Below are 17,501 nucleotides of genomic sequence, written 5' to 3'. Positions count from 1 at the left end.
AGCGGGTTTTTAAGTGTTCTGGACTCATTTCGTTGCAAGCGGGTTTTTAAGTGCTCTGGAGTCATTTCGTTGCAAGCGGGTTTTTAAGTGCTCTGAAGGCATTTCGTTGCAAGCGGGTTTTTAAGTGCTCTGGAGTCATTTCGTTGCAAGCGGGTTTTTAAGTGTTCTGGAGTCATTTCGTTGCAAGCGGGTTTTTAAGTGCTCTGGAGTCATTTCGTTGCAAGCGGGTTTTTAATTGCTCTGGAGTCATTTCGTTGCAAGCGGGTTTTTAAGTGCTCTGGAGTCATTTCGTTGCAAGTGGGTTTTTAAGTGTTCTGGAGTCATTTCGTTGCAAGCGGGTTTTTAATTGCTCTGGAGTCATTTCGTTGCAAGCGGGTTTTTAAGTGTTCTGGAGTCATTTCGTTGCAAGCGGGTTTTTAATTGCTCTGGAGTCATTTCGTTGCAAGCGGGTTTTTAAGTGTTCTGGAGGCATTTCGTTGCAAGCGGGTTTTTAAGTGCTCTGAAGTCATTTCGTTGCAAGCGGGTTTTTACGTGCTCTGGAGTCATTTCGTTGCAAGCGGGTTTTTAAGTGTTCTGGAGTCATTTCGTTGCAAGCGGGTTTTTAAGTGCTCTGGAGTCATTTCGTTGCAAGCGGGTTTTTAAGTGCTCTGGAGTCATTTCGTTGCAAGCGGGTTTTTAAGTGCTCTGGAGTCATTTCGTTGCAAGCGGGTTTTTAAGTGCTCTGGAGTCATTTCGTTGCAAGCGGGTTTTTAAGTGCTCTGGAGTCATTTCGTTGCAAGCGGGTTTTTAAGTGCTCTGGAGTCATTTCGTTGCAAGCGGGTTTTTAAGTGCTCTGAAGGCATTTCGTTGTAAGCGGGTTTTTACGTGCTCTGGAGTCATTTCGTTGCAAGCAGGTTTTTACGTGCTCTGGAGTCATTTCATTGCAAGCGGGTTTTTACATACTTCTCAGACATTTCACTGGAAGCGGGTTTTTTAAGTGCTCTGGAGTCATTTCGTTGCAAGCGGGTTTTTAAGTGCTCTGGAGTCATTTCGTTGCAAGCGGGTTTTTAAGTGCTCTGGAGTCATTTCGTTGCAAGCGGGTTTTTAAGTGCTCTGGAGTCATTTCGTTGCAAGCGGGTTTTTAACTGTTCTGGAGTCATTTTGTTGCAAGCGGGTTTTTAAGTGCTCTGGAGTCATTTCTTTGCAACCGGGTTTTTAAGTACTCTGGAGTCATTTTGTTGCAAGCGGGTTTTTAAGTGCTCTGGAGTCATTTCGTTGCAAGCGAGTTTTTAAGTGCTCTGAAGGCATTTCGTTGTAAGCGGGTTTTTAAGTGCTCTGGAGTCATTTCGTTGCAAGCGGGTTTTTAAGTGCTCTGGAGTCATTTCGTTGCAAGCAGGTTTTTAAGTGCTCTGGAGTCATTTCGTTGCAAGCGGGTTTTTAATTGCTCTGGAGTCATTTCGTTGCAAGCGGGTTTTTAAGTGTTCTGGAGTCATTTCGTTGCAAGCGGGTTTTTAAGTGTTCTGGAGTCATTTCGGTGCGAGCGGGTTTTTAAGTGTTCTGGAGTCATTTCGTTGCAAGCGGGTTTTTAAGTGCTCTGGAGTCATTTCGTTGCAAGCGGGTTTTTAAGTGCTCTGGAGTCATTTCGTTGCAAGCGGGTTTTTAAGTGCTCTTGAGTCATTTCGTTGCAAGCGGGTTTTTAAGTGCTCTGGAGTCATTTCGTTGCAAGCGGGTTTTTAAGTGCTCTGGAGTCATTTCGTTGCAAGCGGGTTTTTAAGTGCTCTGGAGTCATTTCGTTGCAAGCGGGTTTTTAAGTGCTCTGAAGGCATTTCGTTGCAAGCGGGTTTTTAAGTGTTCTGGAGTCATTTCGTTGCAAGCGGGTTTTTAAGTGCTCTGGAGTCATTTTGTTGCAAGCGGGTTTTTAAGTGCTCTGGATTCATTTCGTTGCAAGCGGGTTTTTAAGTGTTCTGGAGTCATTTCGTTGCAAGCGGGTTTTTAAGTGCTCTGGAGTCATTTTGTTGCAAGCGGGTTTTTAAGTGCTCTGGAGTCATTTCGTTGCAAGCGGGTTTTTAAGTGCTCTGGAGTCATTTTGTTGCAAGCGGGTTTTTAAGTGCTCTGGAGTCATTTCGTTGCAAGCGGGTTTTTAAGTGCTCTGAAGGCATTTCGTTGTAAGCGGGTTTTTACGTGCTCTGGAGTCATTTCGTTGCAAGCGGGTTTTTAAGTGCTCTGAAGGCATTTCGTTGTAAGAGGCTTTTTAAGTGCTCTGGAGTCATTTCGTTGCAAGCCGGTTTTTAAGTGTTCTGGAGTCATTTCTTTGCAAGCAGGTTTTTAAGTGCTCTGGAGTCATTTCGTTGCAAGCGGGTTTTTAATTGCTCTGGAGTCATTTCATTGCAAGCGGGTTTTTACATACTTCTCATACATTTCACTGGAAGCGGGTTTTTTAAGTGCTCTGGAGTCATTTCGTTGCAAGCGGGTTTTTAAGTACTCTGGAGTCATTTCGTTGCAAGCGGGTTTTTAAGTGCTCTGGAGTCATTTCGTTGCAAGCGGGTTTTTAAGTGCTCTGGAGTCATTTCGTTGCAAGCGGGTGTTTAAGTGCTCTGGAGTCATTTCGTTGCAAGCGGGTTTTTAAGTGCTCTGGAATCATTTCTTTGCAAGCGGGTTTTTAAGTGTTCTGGAGTCATTTCGTTGCAAGCGTGTTTTTAAGTGCTCTGGAGTCATTTCGTTGCAAGCGGGTTTTTAAGTGCTCTGGAGTCATTTCATTGCAAGCGGGTTTTTACATACTTCTCAGACATTTCACTGGAAGTGGGTTTTTTAAGTGCTCTGGAGTCATTTCGTTGCAAGCGGGTTTTTAAGTGCTCTGGAGTCATTTCGTTGCAAGCGGGTTTTTAAGTGCTCTGGACTCATTTCGTTGCAAGCGGGTTTTTAAGTGCTCTGGAGTCATTTCGTTGCAAGCGGGTTTTTAAGTGCTCTGGACTCATTTCGTTGCAAGCGGGTTTTTAAGTGTTCTGGAGTCATTTCGTTGCAAGCGGGTTTTTAAGTGCTCTGGAGTCATTTCGTTGCAAGCGGGTTTTTAAGTGCTCTGAAGGCATTTCGTTGTAAGCGGGTTTTTAAGTGCTCTGGAGTCTTTTCGTTGCAAGCGGGTTTTTAAGTGCTCTGGAGTCATTTCGTTGCAAGCGGGTTTTTAATTGCTCTGGAGTCATTTCGTTGCAAGCGGGTTTTTAAGTGTTCTGGAGTCATTTCGTTGCAAGCGGGTTTTTAAGTGCTCTGGAGTCATTTCGTTGCAAGCGGGTTTTTAAGTGTTCTGGAGTCATTTCGTTGCAAGCGGGTTTTTAAGTGCTCTGGAGTCATTTCGTTGCAAGCGGTTTTTTAAGTGCTCTGGAGTCATTTCGTTGCAAGCGGGTTTTTAAGTGTTCTGGAGTCATTTCGTTGCAAGCCGGTTTTTAAGTGCTCTGGAGTCATTTCGTTGCAAGCGGGTTTTTAAGTGCTCTGGAGTCATTTCGTTGCAAGCGGGTTTTTAAGTGCTCTGGAGTCATTTCGTTGCAAGCGGGTTTTTAAGTGCTCTGAAGGCATTTCGTTGTAAGCGGGTTTTTCAGTGTTCTGGAGTCATTTCGTTGCAAGCGGGTTTTTAAGTGCTCTGGAGTCATTTCATTGCAAGCGGGTTTTTACATACTTCTCAGACATTTCACTGGAAGCGGGTTTTTTAAGTGCTCTGGAGTCATTTCGTTGCAAGCGGGTTTTTAAGTACTCTGGAGTCATTTCGTTGAAAGCGGGTTTTTAAGTGCTCTGGAGTCATTTCGTTGCAAGCGGGTTTTTAAGTGCTCTGGAGTCATTTCGTTGCAAGCGGGTGTTTAAGTGCTCTGGAGTCATTTCGTTGCAAGCGGGTTTTTAAGTGCTCTGGAGTCATTTCTTTGCAAGCGGGTTTTTAAGTGTTCTGGAGTCATTTCGTTGCAAGCGTGTTTTTAAGTGCTCTGGAGTCATTTCGTTGCAAGCGGGTTTTTAAGTGCTCTGGAGTCATTTCATTGCAAGCAGGTTTTTACATACTTCTCAGACATTTCACTGGAAGTGGGTTTTTTAAGTGCTCTGGAGTCATTTCGTTGCAAGCGGGTTTTTAAGTGCTCTGGAGTCATTTCGTTGCAAGCGGGTTTTTAAGTGCTCGGAACTCATTTCGTTGCAAGCGGGTTTTTAAGTGCTCTGGAGTCATTTCGTTGCAAGCGGGTTTTTAAGTGCTCTGGACTCATTTCGTTGCAAGCGGGTTTTTAAGTGTTCTGGAGTCATTTCGTTGCAAGCGGGTTTTTAAGTGCTCTGGAGTCATTTCGTTGCAAGCGGGTTTTTAAGTGCTCTGAAGGCATTTCGTTGTAAGCGGGTTTTTAAGTGCTCTGGAGTCTTTTCGTTGCAAGCGGGTTTTTAAGTGCTCTGGAGTCATTTCGTTGCAAGCGGGTTTTTAATTGCTCTGGAGTCATTTCGTTGCAAGCGGGTTTTTAAGTGTTCTGGAGTCATTTCGTTGCAAGCGGGTTTTTAAGTGCTCTGGAGTCATTTCGTTGCAAGCGGGTTTTTAAGTGTTCTGGAGTCATTTCGTTGCAAGCGGGTTTTTAAGTGCTCTGGAGTCATTTCGTTGCAAGCGGTTTTTTAAGTGCTCTGGAGTCATTTCGTTGCAAGCGGGTTTTTAAGTGTTCTGGAGTCATTTCGTTGTAAGCCGGTTTTTAAGTGCTCTGGAGTCATTTCGTTGCAAGCGGGTTTTTAAGTGCTCTGGAGTCATTTCGTTGCAAGCGGGTTTTTAAGTGCTCTGGAGTCATTTCGTTGCAAGCGGGTTTTTAAGTGCTCTGAAGGCATTTCGTTGTAAGCGGGTTTTTCAGTGTTCTGAAGTCATTTCGTTGCAAGCGGGTTTTTAAGTGCTCTGGAGTCATTTCATTGCAAGCGGGTTTTTACATACTTCTCAGACATTTCACTGGAAGCGGGTTTTTTAAGTGCTCTGGAGTCATTTCGTTGCAAGCGGGTTTTTAAGTACTCTGGAGTCATTTCGTTGCAAGCGGGTTTTTAAGTGCTCTGGAGTCATTTCGTTGCAAGCGGGTTTTTAAGTGCTCTGGAGTCATTTCGTTGCAAGCGGGTGTTTAAGTGCTCTGGAGTCATTTCGTTGCAAGCGGGTTTTTAAGTGATCTGGAGTCATTTCGTTGCAAGCGGGTTTTTAAGTGTTCTGGAGTCATTTCGTTGCAAGCGGGTTTTTAAGTGCTCTGGAGTCATTTCGTTGCAAGCGGGTTTTTACGTGCTCTGGAGTCATTTCATTGCAAGCGGGTTTTTACATACTTCTCAGACATTTCACTGGAAGTGGGTTTTTTAAGTGCTCTGGAGTCATTTTGTTGCAAGCGCGTTTTTAAGTACTCTGGAGTCATTTCGTTGCAAGCGGGTTTTTAAGTGCTCTGGAGTCATTTCGTTGCAAGCGGGTTTTTAAGTGCTCTGGAGTCATTTCGTTGCAAGCGGGTGTTTAAGTGCTCTGGAGTCATTTCGTTGCAAGCGGGTTTTTAAGTGCTCTGGAGTCATTTCGTTGCAAGCGGGTTTTTAAGTGTTCTGGACTCATTTCGTTGCAAGCGGGTTTTTAAGTGCTCTGGAGTCATTTCGTTGACAGCGGGTTTTTAAGTGCTCTGAAGGCATTTCGTTGCAAGCGGGTTTTTAAGTGCTCTGGAGTCATTTCGTTGCAAGCGGGTTTTTAAGTGTTCTGGAGTCATTTCGTTGCAAGCGGGTTTTTAAGTGCTCTGGAGTCATTTCGTTGCAAGCGGGTTTTTAATTGCTCTGGAGTCATTTCTTTGCAAGCGGGTTTTTACATACTTCTCAGACATTTCACTGGAAGTGGGTTTTTTAAGTGCTCTGGAGTCATTTCGTTGCAAGCGGGTTTTTAAGTGCTCTGGAGTCATTTCGTTGCAAGCGGGTTTTTAAGTGCTCTGGACTCATTTCGTTGCAAGCGGGTTTTTAAGTGCTCTGGAGTTATTTCGTTGCAAGCGGGTTTTTAAGTGCTCTGGACTCATTTCGTTGCAAGCGGGTTTTTAAGTGTTCTGGAGTCATTTCGTTGCAAGCGGGTTTTTAAGTGCTCTGGAGTCATTTCGTTGCAAGCGGGTTTTTAAGTGCTCTGAAGGCATTTCGTTGTAAGCGGGTTTTTAAGTGCTCTGGAGTCTTTTCGTTGCAAGCGGGTTTTAAAGTGCTCTGGAGTCATTTCGTTGCAAGCGGGTTTTTAATTGCTCTGGAGTCATTTCGTTGCAAGCGGGTTTTTAAGTGTTCTGGAGTCATTTCGTTGCAAGCGGGTTTTTAAGTGCTCTGGAGTCATTTCGTTGCAAGCGGGTTTTTAAGTGTTCTGGAGTCATTTCGTTGCAAGCGGGTTTTTAAGTGCTCTGGAGTCATTTCGTTGCAAGCGGTTTTTTAAGTGCTCTGGAGTCATTTCGTTGCAAGCGGGTTTTTAAGTGTTCTGGAGTCATTTCGTTGCAAGCCGGTTTTTAAGTGCTCTGGAGTCATTTCGTTGCAAGCGGGTTTTTAAGTGCTCTGGAGTCATTTCGTTGCAAGCGGGTTTTTAAGTGCTCTGGAGTCATTTCGTTGCAAGCGGGTTTTTAAGTGCTCTGAAGGCATTTCGTTGTAAGCGGGTTTTTCAGTGTTCTGGAGTCATTTCGTTGCAAGCGGGTTTTTAAGTGCTCTGGAGTCATTTCATTGCAAGCGGGTTTTTACATACTTCTCAGACATTTCACTGGAAGCGGGTTTTTTAAGTGCTCTGGAGTCATTTCGTTGCAAGCGGGTTTTTAAGTACTCTGGAGTCATTTCGTTGCAAGCCGGTTTTTAAGTGCTCTGGAGTCATTTCGTTGCAAGCGGGTTTTTAAGTGCTCTGGAGTCATTTCGTTGCAAGCGGGTTTTTAAGTGCTCTGGAGTCATTTCGTTGCAAGCGGGTTTTTAAGTGCTCTGGAGTCATTTCGTTGCAAGCGGGTTTTTAAGTGCTCTGAAGGCATTTCGTTGTAAGCGGGTTTTTCAGTGTTCTGGAGTCATTTCGTTGCAAGCGGGTTTTTAAGTGCTCTGGAGTCATTTCATTGCAAGCGGGTTTTTACATACTTCTCAGACATTTCACTGGAAGCGGGTTTTTTAAGTGCTCTGGAGTCATTTCGTTGCAAGCGGGTTTTTAAGTACTCTGGAGTCATTTCGTTGCAAGCGGGTTTTTAAGTGCTCTGGAGTCATTTCGTTGCAAGCGGGTTTTTAAGTGCTCTGGAGTCATTTCGTTGCAAGCGGGTGTTTAAGTGCTCTGGAGTCATTTCGTTGCAAGCGGGTTTTTAAGTGCTCTGGAGTCATTTCTTTGCAAGCGGGTTTTTAAGTGTTCTGGAGTCATTTCGTTGCAAGCGTGTTTTTAAGTGCTCTGGAGTCATTTCGTTGCAAGCGGGTTTTTAAGTGCTCTGGAGTCATTTCATTGCAAGCGGGTTTTTACATACTTCTCAGACATTTCACTGGAAGTGGGTTTTTTAAGTGCTCTGGAGTCATTTCGTTGCAAGCGGGTTTTTAAGTGCTCTGGAGTCATTTCGTTGCAAGCGGGTTTTTAAGTGCTCGGAACTCATTTCGTTGCAAGCGGGTTTTTAAGTGCTCTGGAGTCATTTCGTTGCAAGCGGGTTTTTAAGTGCTCTGGACTCATTTCGTTGCAAGCGGGTTTTTAAGTGTTCTGGAGTCATTTCGTTGCAAGCGGGTTTTTAAGTGCTCTGGAGTCATTTCGTTGCAAGCGGGTTTTTAAGTGCTCTGAAGGCATTTCGTTGTAAGCGGGTTTTTAAGTGCTCTGGAGTCTTTTCGTTGCAAGCGGGTTTTTAAGTGTTCTGGAGTCATTTCGTTGCAAGCGGGTTTTTAAGTGCTCTGGAGTCATTTCGTTGCAAGCGGGTTTTTAAGTGTTCTGGAGTCATTTCGTTGCAAGCGGGTTTTTAAGTGCTCTGGAGTCATTTCGTTGCAAGCGGTTTTTTAAGTGCTCTGGAGTCATTTCGTTGCAAGCGGGTTTTTAAGTGTTCTGGAGTCATTTCGTTGCAAGCCGGTTTTTAAGTGCTCTGGAGTCATTTCGTTGCAAGCGGGTTTTTAAGTGCTCTGGAGTCATTTCGTTGCAAGCGGGTTTTTAAGTGCTCTGGAGTCATTTCGTTGCAAGCGGGTTTTTAAGTGCTCTGAAGGCATTTCGTTGTAAGCGGGTTTTTCAGTGTTCTGGAGTCATTTCGTTGCAAGCGGGTTTTTAAGTGCTCTGGAGTCATTTCATTGCAAGCGGGTTTTTACATACTTCTCAGACATTTCACTGGAAGCGGGTTTTTTAAGTGCTCTGGAGTCATTTCGTTGCAAGCGGGTTTTTAAGTACTCTGGAGTCATTTCGTTGAAAGCGGGTTTTTAAGTGCTCTGGAGTCATTTCGTTGCAAGCGGGTTTTTAAGTGCTCTGGAGTCATTTCGTTGCAAGCGGGTGTTTAAGTGCTCTGGAGTCATTTCGTTGCAAGCGGGTTTTTAAGTGCTCTGGAGTCATTTCTTTGCAAGCGGGTTTTTAAGTGTTCTGGAGTCATTTCGTTGCAAGCGTGTTTTTAAGTGCTCTGGAGTCATTTCGTTGCAAGCGGGTTTTTAAGTGCTCTGGAGTCATTTCATTGCAAGCAGGTTTTTACATACTTCTCAGACATTTCACTGGAAGTGGGTTTTTTAAGTGCTCTGGAGTCATTTCGTTGCAAGCGGGTTTTTAAGTGCTCTGGAGTCATTTCGTTGCAAGCGGGTTTTTAAGTGCTCGGAACTCATTTCGTTGCAAGCGGGTTTTTAAGTGCTCTGGAGTCATTTCGTTGCAAGCGGGTTTTTAAGTGCTCTGGACTCATTTCGTTGCAAGCGGGTTTTTAAGTGTTCTGGAGTCATTTCGTTGCAAGCGGGTTTTTAAGTGCTCTGGAGTCATTTCGTTGCAAGCGGGTTTTTAAGTGCTCTGAAGGCATTTCGTTGTAAGCGGGTTTTTAAGTGCTCTGGAGTCTTTTCGTTGCAAGCGGGTTTTTAAGTGCTCTGGAGTCATTTCGTTGCAAGCGGGTTTTTAATTGCTCTGGAGTCATTTCGTTGCAAGCGGGTTTTTAAGTGTTCTGGAGTCATTTCGTTGCAAGCGGGTTTTTAAGTGCTCTGGAGTCATTTCGTTGCAAGCGGGTTTTTAAGTGTTCTGGAGTCATTTCGTTGCAAGCGGGTTTTTAAGTGCTCTGGAGTCATTTCGTTGCAAGCGGTTTTTTAAGTGCTCTGGAGTCATTTCGTTGCAAGCGGGTTTTTAAGTGTTCTGGAGTCATTTCGTTGTAAGCCGGTTTTTAAGTGCTCTGGAGTCATTTCGTTGCAAGCGGGTTTTTAAGTGCTCTGGAGTCATTTCGTTGCAAGCGGGTTTTTAAGTGCTCTGGAGTCATTTCGTTGCAAGCGGGTTTTTAAGTGCTCTGAAGGCATTTCGTTGTAAGCGGGTTTTTCAGTGTTCTGAAGTCATTTCGTTGCAAGCGGGTTTTTAAGTGCTCTGGAGTCATTTCATTGCAAGCGGGTTTTTACATACTTCTCAGACATTTCACTGGAAGCGGGTTTTTTAAGTGCTCTGGAGTCATTTCGTTGCAAGCGGGTTTTTAAGTACTCTGGAGTCATTTCGTTGCAAGCGGGTTTTTAAGTGCTCTGGAGTCATTTCGTTGCAAGCGGGTTTTTAAGTGCTCTGGAGTCATTTCGTTGCAAGCGGGTGTTTAAGTGCTCTGGAGTCATTTCGTTGCAAGCGGGTTTTTAAGTGATCTGGAGTCATTTCGTTGCAAGCGGGTTTTTAAGTGTTCTGGAGTCATTTCGTTGCAAGCGGGTTTTTAAGTGCTCTGGAGTCATTTCGTTGCAAGCGGGTTTTTACGTGCTCTGGAGTCATTTCATTGCAAGCGGGTTTTTACATACTTCTCAGACATTTCACTGGAAGTGGGTTTTTTAAGTGCTCTGGAGTCATTTTGTTGCAAGCGCGTTTTTAAGTACTCTGGAGTCATTTCGTTGCAAGCGGGTTTTTAAGTGCTCTGGAGTCATTTCGTTGCAAGCGGGTTTTTAAGTGCTCTGGAGTCATTTCGTTGCAAGCGGGTGTTTAAGTGCTCTGGAGTCATTTCGTTGCAAGCGGGTTTTTAAGTGCTCTGGAGTCATTTCGTTGCAAGCGGGTTTTTAAGTGTTCTGGACTCATTTCGTTGCAAGCGGGTTTTTAAGTGCTCTGGAGTCATTTCGTTGACAGCGGGTTTTTAAGTGCTCTGAAGGCATTTCGTTGCAAGCGGGTTTTTAAGTGCTCTGGAGTCATTTCGTTGCAAGCGGGTTTTTAAGTGTTCTGGAGTCATTTCGTTGCAAGCGGGTTTTTAAGTGCTCTGGAGTCATTTCGTTGCAAGCGGGTTTTTAATTGCTCTGGAGTCATTTCTTTGCAAGCGGGTTTTTACATACTTCTCAGACATTTCACTGGAAGTGGGTTTTTTAAGTGCTCTGGAGTCATTTCGTTGCAAGCGGGTTTTTAAGTGCTCTGGAGTCATTTCGTTGCAAGCGGGTTTTTAAGTGCTCTGGACTCATTTCGTTGCAAGCGGGTTTTTAAGTGCTCTGGAGTTATTTCGTTGCAAGCGGGTTTTTAAGTGCTCTGGACTCATTTCGTTGCAAGCGGGTTTTTAAGTGTTCTGGAGTCATTTCGTTGCAAGCGGGTTTTTAAGTGCTCTGGAGTCATTTCGTTGCAAGCGGGTTTTTAAGTGCTCTGAAGGCATTTCGTTGTAAGCGGGTTTTTAAGTGCTCTGGAGTCTTTTCGTTGCAAGCGGGTTTTTAAGTGCTCTGGAGTCATTTCGTTGCAAGCGGGTTTTTAATTGCTCTGGAGTCATTTCGTTGCAAGCGGGTTTTTAAGTGTTCTGGAGTCATTTCGTTGCAAGCGGGTTTTTAAGTGCTCTGGAGTCATTTCGTTGCAAGCGGGTTTTTAAGTGTTCTGGAGTCATTTCGTTGCAAGCGGGTTTTTAAGTGCTCTGGAGTCATTTCGTTGCAAGCGGTTTTTTAAGTGCTCTGGAGTCATTTCGTTGCAAGCGGGTTTTTAAGTGTTCTGGAGTCATTTCGTTGCAAGCCGGTTTTTAAGTGCTCTGGAGTCATTTCGTTGCAAGCGGGTTTTTAAGTGCTCTGGAGTCATTTCGTTGCAAGCGGGTTTTTAAGTGCTCTGGAGTCATTTCGTTGCAAGCGGGTTTTTAAGTGCTCTGAAGGCATTTCGTTGTAAGCGGGTTTTTCAGTGTTCTGGAGTCATTTCGTTGCAAGCGGGTTTTTAAGTGCTCTGGAGTCATTTCATTGCAAGCGGGTTTTTACATACTTCTCAGACATTTCACTGGAAGCGGGTTTTTTAAGTGCTCTGGAGTCATTTCGTTGCAAGCGGGTTTTTAAGTACTCTGGAGTCATTTCGTTGCAAGCCGGTTTTTAAGTGCTCTGGAGTCATTTCGTTGCAAGCGGGTTTTTAAGTGCTCTGGAGTCATTTCGTTGCAAGCGGGTTTTTAAGTGCTCTGGAGTCATTTCGTTGCAAGCGGGTTTTTAAGTGCTCTGGAGTCATTTCGTTGCAAGCGGGTTTTTAAGTGCTCTGAAGGCATTTCGTTGTAAGCGGGTTTTTCAGTGTTCTGGAGTCATTTCGTTGCAAGCGGGTTTTTAAGTGCTCTGGAGTCATTTCATTGCAAGCGGGTTTTTACATACTTCTCAGACATTTCACTGGAAGCGGGTTTTTTAAGTGCTCTGGAGTCATTTCGTTGCAAGCGGGTTTTTAAGTACTCTGGAGTCATTTCGTTGCAAGCGGGTTTTTAAGTGCTCTGGAGTCATTTCGTTGCAAGCGGGTTTTTAAGTGCTCTGGAGTCATTTCGTTGCAAGCGGGTGTTTAAGTGCTCTGGAGTCATTTCGTTGCAAGCGGGTTTTTAAGTGCTCTGGAGTCATTTCTTTGCAAGCGGGTTTTTAAGTGTTCTGGAGTCATTTCGTTGCAAGCGTGTTTTTAAGTGCTCTGGAGTCATTTCGTTGCAAGCGGGTTTTTAAGTGCTCTGGAGTCATTTCATTGCAAGCGGGTTTTTACATACTTCTCAGACATTTCACTGGAAGTGGGTTTTTTAAGTGCTCTGGAGTCATTTCGTTGCAAGCGGGTTTTTAAGTGCTCTGGAGTCATTTCGTTGCAAGCGGGTTTTTAAGTGCTCGGAACTCATTTCGTTGCAAGCGGGTTTTTAAGTGCTCTGGAGTCATTTCGTTGCAAGCGGGTTTTTAAGTGCTCTGGACTCATTTCGTTGCAAGCGGGTTTTTAAGTGTTCTGGAGTCATTTCGTTGCAAGCGGGTTTTTAAGTGCTCTGGAGTCATTTCGTTGCAAGCGGGTTTTTAAGTGCTCTGAAGGCATTTCGTTGTAAGCGGGTTTTTAAGTGCTCTGGAGTCTTTTCGTTGCAAGCGGGTTTTTAAGTGCTCTGGAGTCATTTCGTTGCAAGCGGGTTTTTAATTGCTCTGGAGTCATTTCGTTGCAAGCGGGTTTTTAAGTGTTCTGGAGTCATTTCGTTGCAAGCGGGTTTTTAAGTGCTCTGGAGTCATTTCGTTGCAAGCGGGTTTTTAAGTGTTCTGGAGTCATTTCGTTGCAAGCGGGTTTTTAAGTGCTCTGGAGTCATTTCGTTGCAAGCGGTTTTTTAAGTGCTCTGGAGTCATTTCGTTGCAAGCGGGTTTTTAAGTGTTCTTGAGTCATTTCGTTGTAAGCCGGTTTTTAAGTGCTCTGGAGTCATTTCGTTGCAAGCGGGTTTTTAAGTGCTCTGGAGTCATTTCGTTGCAAGCGGGTTTTTAAGTGCTCTGGAGTCATTTCGTTGCAAGCGGGTTTTTAAGTGCTCTGAAGGCATTTCGTTGTAAGCGGGTTTTTCAGTGTTCTGAAGTCATTTCGTTGCAAGCGGGTTTTTAAGTGCTCTGGAGTCATTTCATTGCAAGCGGGTTTTTACATACTTCTCAGACATTTCACTGGAAGCGGGTTTTTTAAGTGCTCTGGAGTCATTTCGTTGCAAGCGGGTTTTTAAGTACTCTGGAGTCATTTCGTTGCAAGCGGGTTTTTAATTGCTCTGGAGTCATTTCGTTGCAAGCGGGTTTTTAAGTGCTCTGGAGTCATTTCGTTGCAAGCGGGTGTTTAAGTGCTCTGGAGTCATTTCGTTGCAAGCGGGTTTTTAAGTGATCTGGAGTCATTTCGTTGCAAGCGGGTTTTTAAGTGTTCTGGAGTCATTTCGTTGCAAGCGGGTTTTTAAGTGCTCTGGAGTCATTTCGTTGCAAGCGGGTTTTTACGTGCTCTGGAGTCATTTCATTGCAAGCGGTTTTTACATACTTCTCAGACATTTCACTGGAAGTGGGTTTTTTAAGTGCTCTGGAGTCATTTTGTTGCAAGCGCGTTTTTAAGTACTCTGGAGTCATTTCGTTGCAAGCGGGTTTTTAAGTGCTCTGGAGTCATTTCGTTGCAAGCGGGTTTTTAAGTGCTCTGGAGTCATTTCGTTGCAAGCGGGTGTTTAAGTGCTCTGGAGTCATTTCGTTGCAAGCGGGTTTTTAAGTGCTCTGGAGTCATTTCGTTGCAAGCGGGTTTTTAAGTGTTCTGGACTCATTTCGTTGCAAGCGGGTTTTTAAGTGCTCTGGAGTCATTTCGTTGAAAGCGGGTTTTTAAGTGCTCTGAAGGCATTTCGTTGCAAGCGGGTTTTTAAGTGCTCTGAAGTCATTTCGTTGCAAGCGGGTTTTTACGTGCTCTGGAGTCATTTCGTTGCAAGCGGGTTTTTAAGTGTTCTGGAGTCATTTCGTTGCAAGCGGGTTTTTAAGTGCTCTGGAGTCATTTCGTTGCAAGCGGGTTTTTAAGTGCTCTGGAGTCATTTCGTTGCAAGCGGGTTTTTAAGTGCTCTGGAGTCATTTCGTTGCAAGCGGGTTTTTAAGTGCTCTGGAGTCATTTCGTTGCAAGCGGGTTTTTAAGTGCTCTGGAGTCATTTCGTTGCAAGCGGGTTTTTAAGTGCTCTGGAGTCATTTCGTTGCAAGCGGGTTTTTAAGTGCTCTGAAGGCATTTCGTTGTAAGCGGGTTTTTACGTGCTCTGGAGTCATTTCGTTGCAAGCAGGTTTTTACGTGCTCTGGAGTCATTTCATTGCAAGCGGGTTTTTACATACTTCTCAGACATTTCACTGGAAGCGGGTTTTTTAAGTGCTCTGGAGTAATTTCGTTGCAAGCGGGTTTTTAAGTGCTCTGGAGTCATTTCGTTGCAAGCGGGTTTTTAAGTGCTCTGGAGTCATTTCGTTGCAAGCGGGTTTTTAAGTGCTCTGGAGTCATTTCGTTGCAAGCGGGTTTTTAACTGTTCTGGAGTCATTTTGTTGCAAGCGGGTTTTTAAGTGCTCTGGAGTCATTTCTTTGCAACCGGGTTTTTAAGTACTCTGGAGTCATTTTGTTGCAAGCGGGTTTTTAAGTGCTCTGGAGTCATTTCGTTGCAAGCGAGTTTTTAAGTGCTCTGAAGGCATTTCGTTGTAAGCGGGTTTTTAAGTGCTCTGGAGTCATTTCGTTGCAAGCGGGTTTTTAAGTGTTCTGGAGTCATTTCGTTGCAAGCAGGTTTTTAAGTGCTCTGGAGTCATTTCGTTGCAAGCGGGTTTTTAATTGCTCTGGAGTCATTTCGTTGCAAGCGGGTTTTTAAGTGTTCTGGAGTCATTTCGTTGCAAGCGGGTTTTTAAGTGTTCTGGAGTCATTTCGGTGCAAGTGGGTTTTTAAGTGTTCTGGAGTCATTTCGTTGCAAGCGGGTTTTTAAGTGCTCTGGAGTCATTTCGTTGCAAGCGGGTTTTTAAGTGCTCTGGAGTCATTTCGTTGCAAGCGGGTTTTTAAGTGCTCTTGAGTCATTTTGTTGCAAGCGGGTTTTTAAGTGCTCTGGAGTCATTTCGTTGCAAGCGGGTTTTTAAGTGCTCTGGAGTCATTTCGTTGCAAGCGGGTTTTTAAGTGCTCTGGAGTCATTTCGTTGCAAGCGGGTTTTTAAGTGCTCTGAAGGCATTTCGTTGTAAGCGGGTTTTTAAGTGCTCTGGATTCATTTCGTTGCAAGCGGGTTTTTAAGTGTTCTGGAGTCATTTCGTTGCAAGCGGGTTTTTAAGTGCTCTGGAGTCATTTTGTTGCAAGCGGGTTTTTAAGTGCTCTGGAGTCATTTCGTTGCAAGCGGGTTTTTAAGTGCTCTGAAGGCATTTCGTTGTAAGCGGGTTTTTACGTGCTCTGGAGTCATTTCGTTGCAAGCGGGTTTTTAAGTGCTCTGAAGGCATTTCGTTGTAAGAGGCTTTTTAAGTGCTCTGGAGTCATTTCGTTGCAAGCCTGTTTTTAAGTGTTCTGGAGTCATTTCTTTGCAAGCAGGTTTTTAAGTGCTCTGGAGTCATTTCGTTGCAAGCGGGTTTTTAAGTGCTCTGGACTCATTTCGTTGCAAGCGGGTTTTTAAGTGTTCTGGAGTCATTTCGTTGCAAGCGGGTTTTTAAGTGCTCTGGAGTCATTTCGTTGCAAGCGGGTTTTTAAGTGCTCTGAAGGCATTTCGTTGTAAGCGGGTTTTTAAGTGCTCTGGAGTCTTTTCGTTGCAAGCGGGTTTTTAAGTGCTCTGGAGTCATTTCGTTGCAAGCGGGTTTTTAATTGCTCTGGAGTCATTTCGTTGCAAGCGGGTTTTTAAGTGTTCTGGAGTCATTTCGTTGCAAGCGGGTTTTTAAGTGCTCTGGAGTCATTTCGTTGCAAGCGGGTTTTTAAGTGTTCTGGAGTCATTTCGTTGCAAGCGGGTTTTTAAGTGCTCTGGAGTCATTTCGTTGCAAGCGGTTTTTTAAGTGCTCTGGAGTCATTTCGTTGCAAGCGGGTTTTTAAGTGTTCTGGAGTCATTTCTTTGTAAGCCGGTTTTTAAGTGCTCTGGAGTCATTTCGTTGCAAGCGGGTTTTTAAGTGCTCTGGAGTCATTTCGTTGCAAGCGGGTTTTTAAGTGCTCTGGAGTCATTTCGTTGCAAGCGGGTTTTTAAGTGCTCTGAAGGCATTTCGTTGTAAGCGGGTTTTTCAGTGTTCTGAAGTCATTTCGTTGCAAGCGGGTTTTTAAGTGCTCTGGAGTCATTTCATTGCAAGCGGGTTTTTACATACTTCTCAGACATTTCACTGGAAGCGGGTTTTTTAAGTGCTCTGGAGTCATTTCGTTGCAAGCGGGTTTTTAAGTACTCTGGAGTCATTTCGTTGCAAGCGGGTTTTTAAGTGCTCTGGAGTCATTTCGTTGCAAGCGGGTTTTTAAGTGCTCTGGAGTCATTTCGTTGCAAGCGGGTGTTTAAGTGCTCTGGAGTCATTTCGTTGCAAGCGGGTTTTTAAGTGATCTGGAGTCATTTCGTTGCAAGCGGGTTTTTAAGTGTTCTGGAGTCATTTCGTTGCAAGCGGGTTTTTAAGTGCTCTGGAGTCATTTCGTTGCAAGCGGGTTTTTACGTGCTCTGGAGTCATTTCATTGCAAGCGGTTTTTACATACTTCTCAGACATTTCACTGGAAGTGGGTTTTTTAAGTGCTCTGGAGTCATTTTGTTGCAAGCGCGTTTTTAAGTACTCTGGAGTCATTTCGTTGCAAGCGGGTTTTTAAGTGCTCTGGAGTCATTTCGTTGCAAGCGGGTTTTTAAGTGCTCTGGAGTCATTTCGTTGCAAGCGGGTGTTTAAGTGCTCTGGAGTCATTTCGTTGCAAGCGGGTTTTTAAGTGCTCTGGAGTCATTTCGTTGCAAGCGGGTTTTTAAGTGTTCTGGACTCATTTCGTTGCAAGCGGGTTTTTAAGTGCTCTGGAGTCATTTCGTTGAAAGCGGGTTTTTAAGTGCTCTGAAGGCATTTCGTTGCAAGCGGGTTTTTAAGTGCTCTGAAGTCATTTCGTTGCAAGCGGGTTTTTACGTGCTCTGGAGTCATTTCGTTGCAAGCGGGTTTTTAAGTGTTCTGGAGTCATTTCGTTGCAAGCGGGTTTTTAAGTGCTCTGGAGTCATTTCGTTGCAAGCGGGTTTTTAAGTGCTCTGGAGTCATTTCGTTGCAAGCGGGTTTTTAAGTGCTCTGGAGTCATTTCGTTGCAAGCGGGTTTTTAAGTGCTCTGGAGTCATTTCGTTGCAAGCGGGTTTTTAAGTGCTCTGGAGTCATTTCGTTGCAAGCGGGTTTTTAAGTGCTCTGGAGTCATTTCGTTGCAAGCGGGTTTTTAAGTGCTCTGAAGGCATTTCGTTGTAAGCGGGTTTTTACGTGCTCTGGAGTCATTTCGTTGCAAGCAGGTTTTTACGTGCTCTGGAGTCATTTCATTGCAAGCGGGTTTTTACATACTTCTCAGACATTTCACTGGAAGCGGGTTTTTTAAGTGCTCTGGAGTAATTTCGTTGCAAGCGGGTTTTTAAGTGCTCTGGAGTCATTTCGTTGCAAGCGGGTTTTTAAGTGCTCTGGAGTCATTTCGTTGCAAGCGGGTTTTTAAGTGCTCTGGAGTCATTTCGTTGCAAGCGGGTTTTTAACTGTTCTGGAGTCATTTTGTTGCAAGCGGGTTTTTAAGTGCTCTGGAGTCATTTCTTTGCAACCGGGTTTTTAAG

This window comes from Meriones unguiculatus, chromosome 20 (assembly GCF_030254825.1).
Source record: "Meriones unguiculatus strain TT.TT164.6M chromosome 20, Bangor_MerUng_6.1, whole genome shotgun sequence".
NCBI lineage: Eukaryota > Metazoa > Chordata > Mammalia > Rodentia > Muridae > Meriones > Meriones unguiculatus.
Note: the sequence above shows the minus strand (reverse complement) of the source record.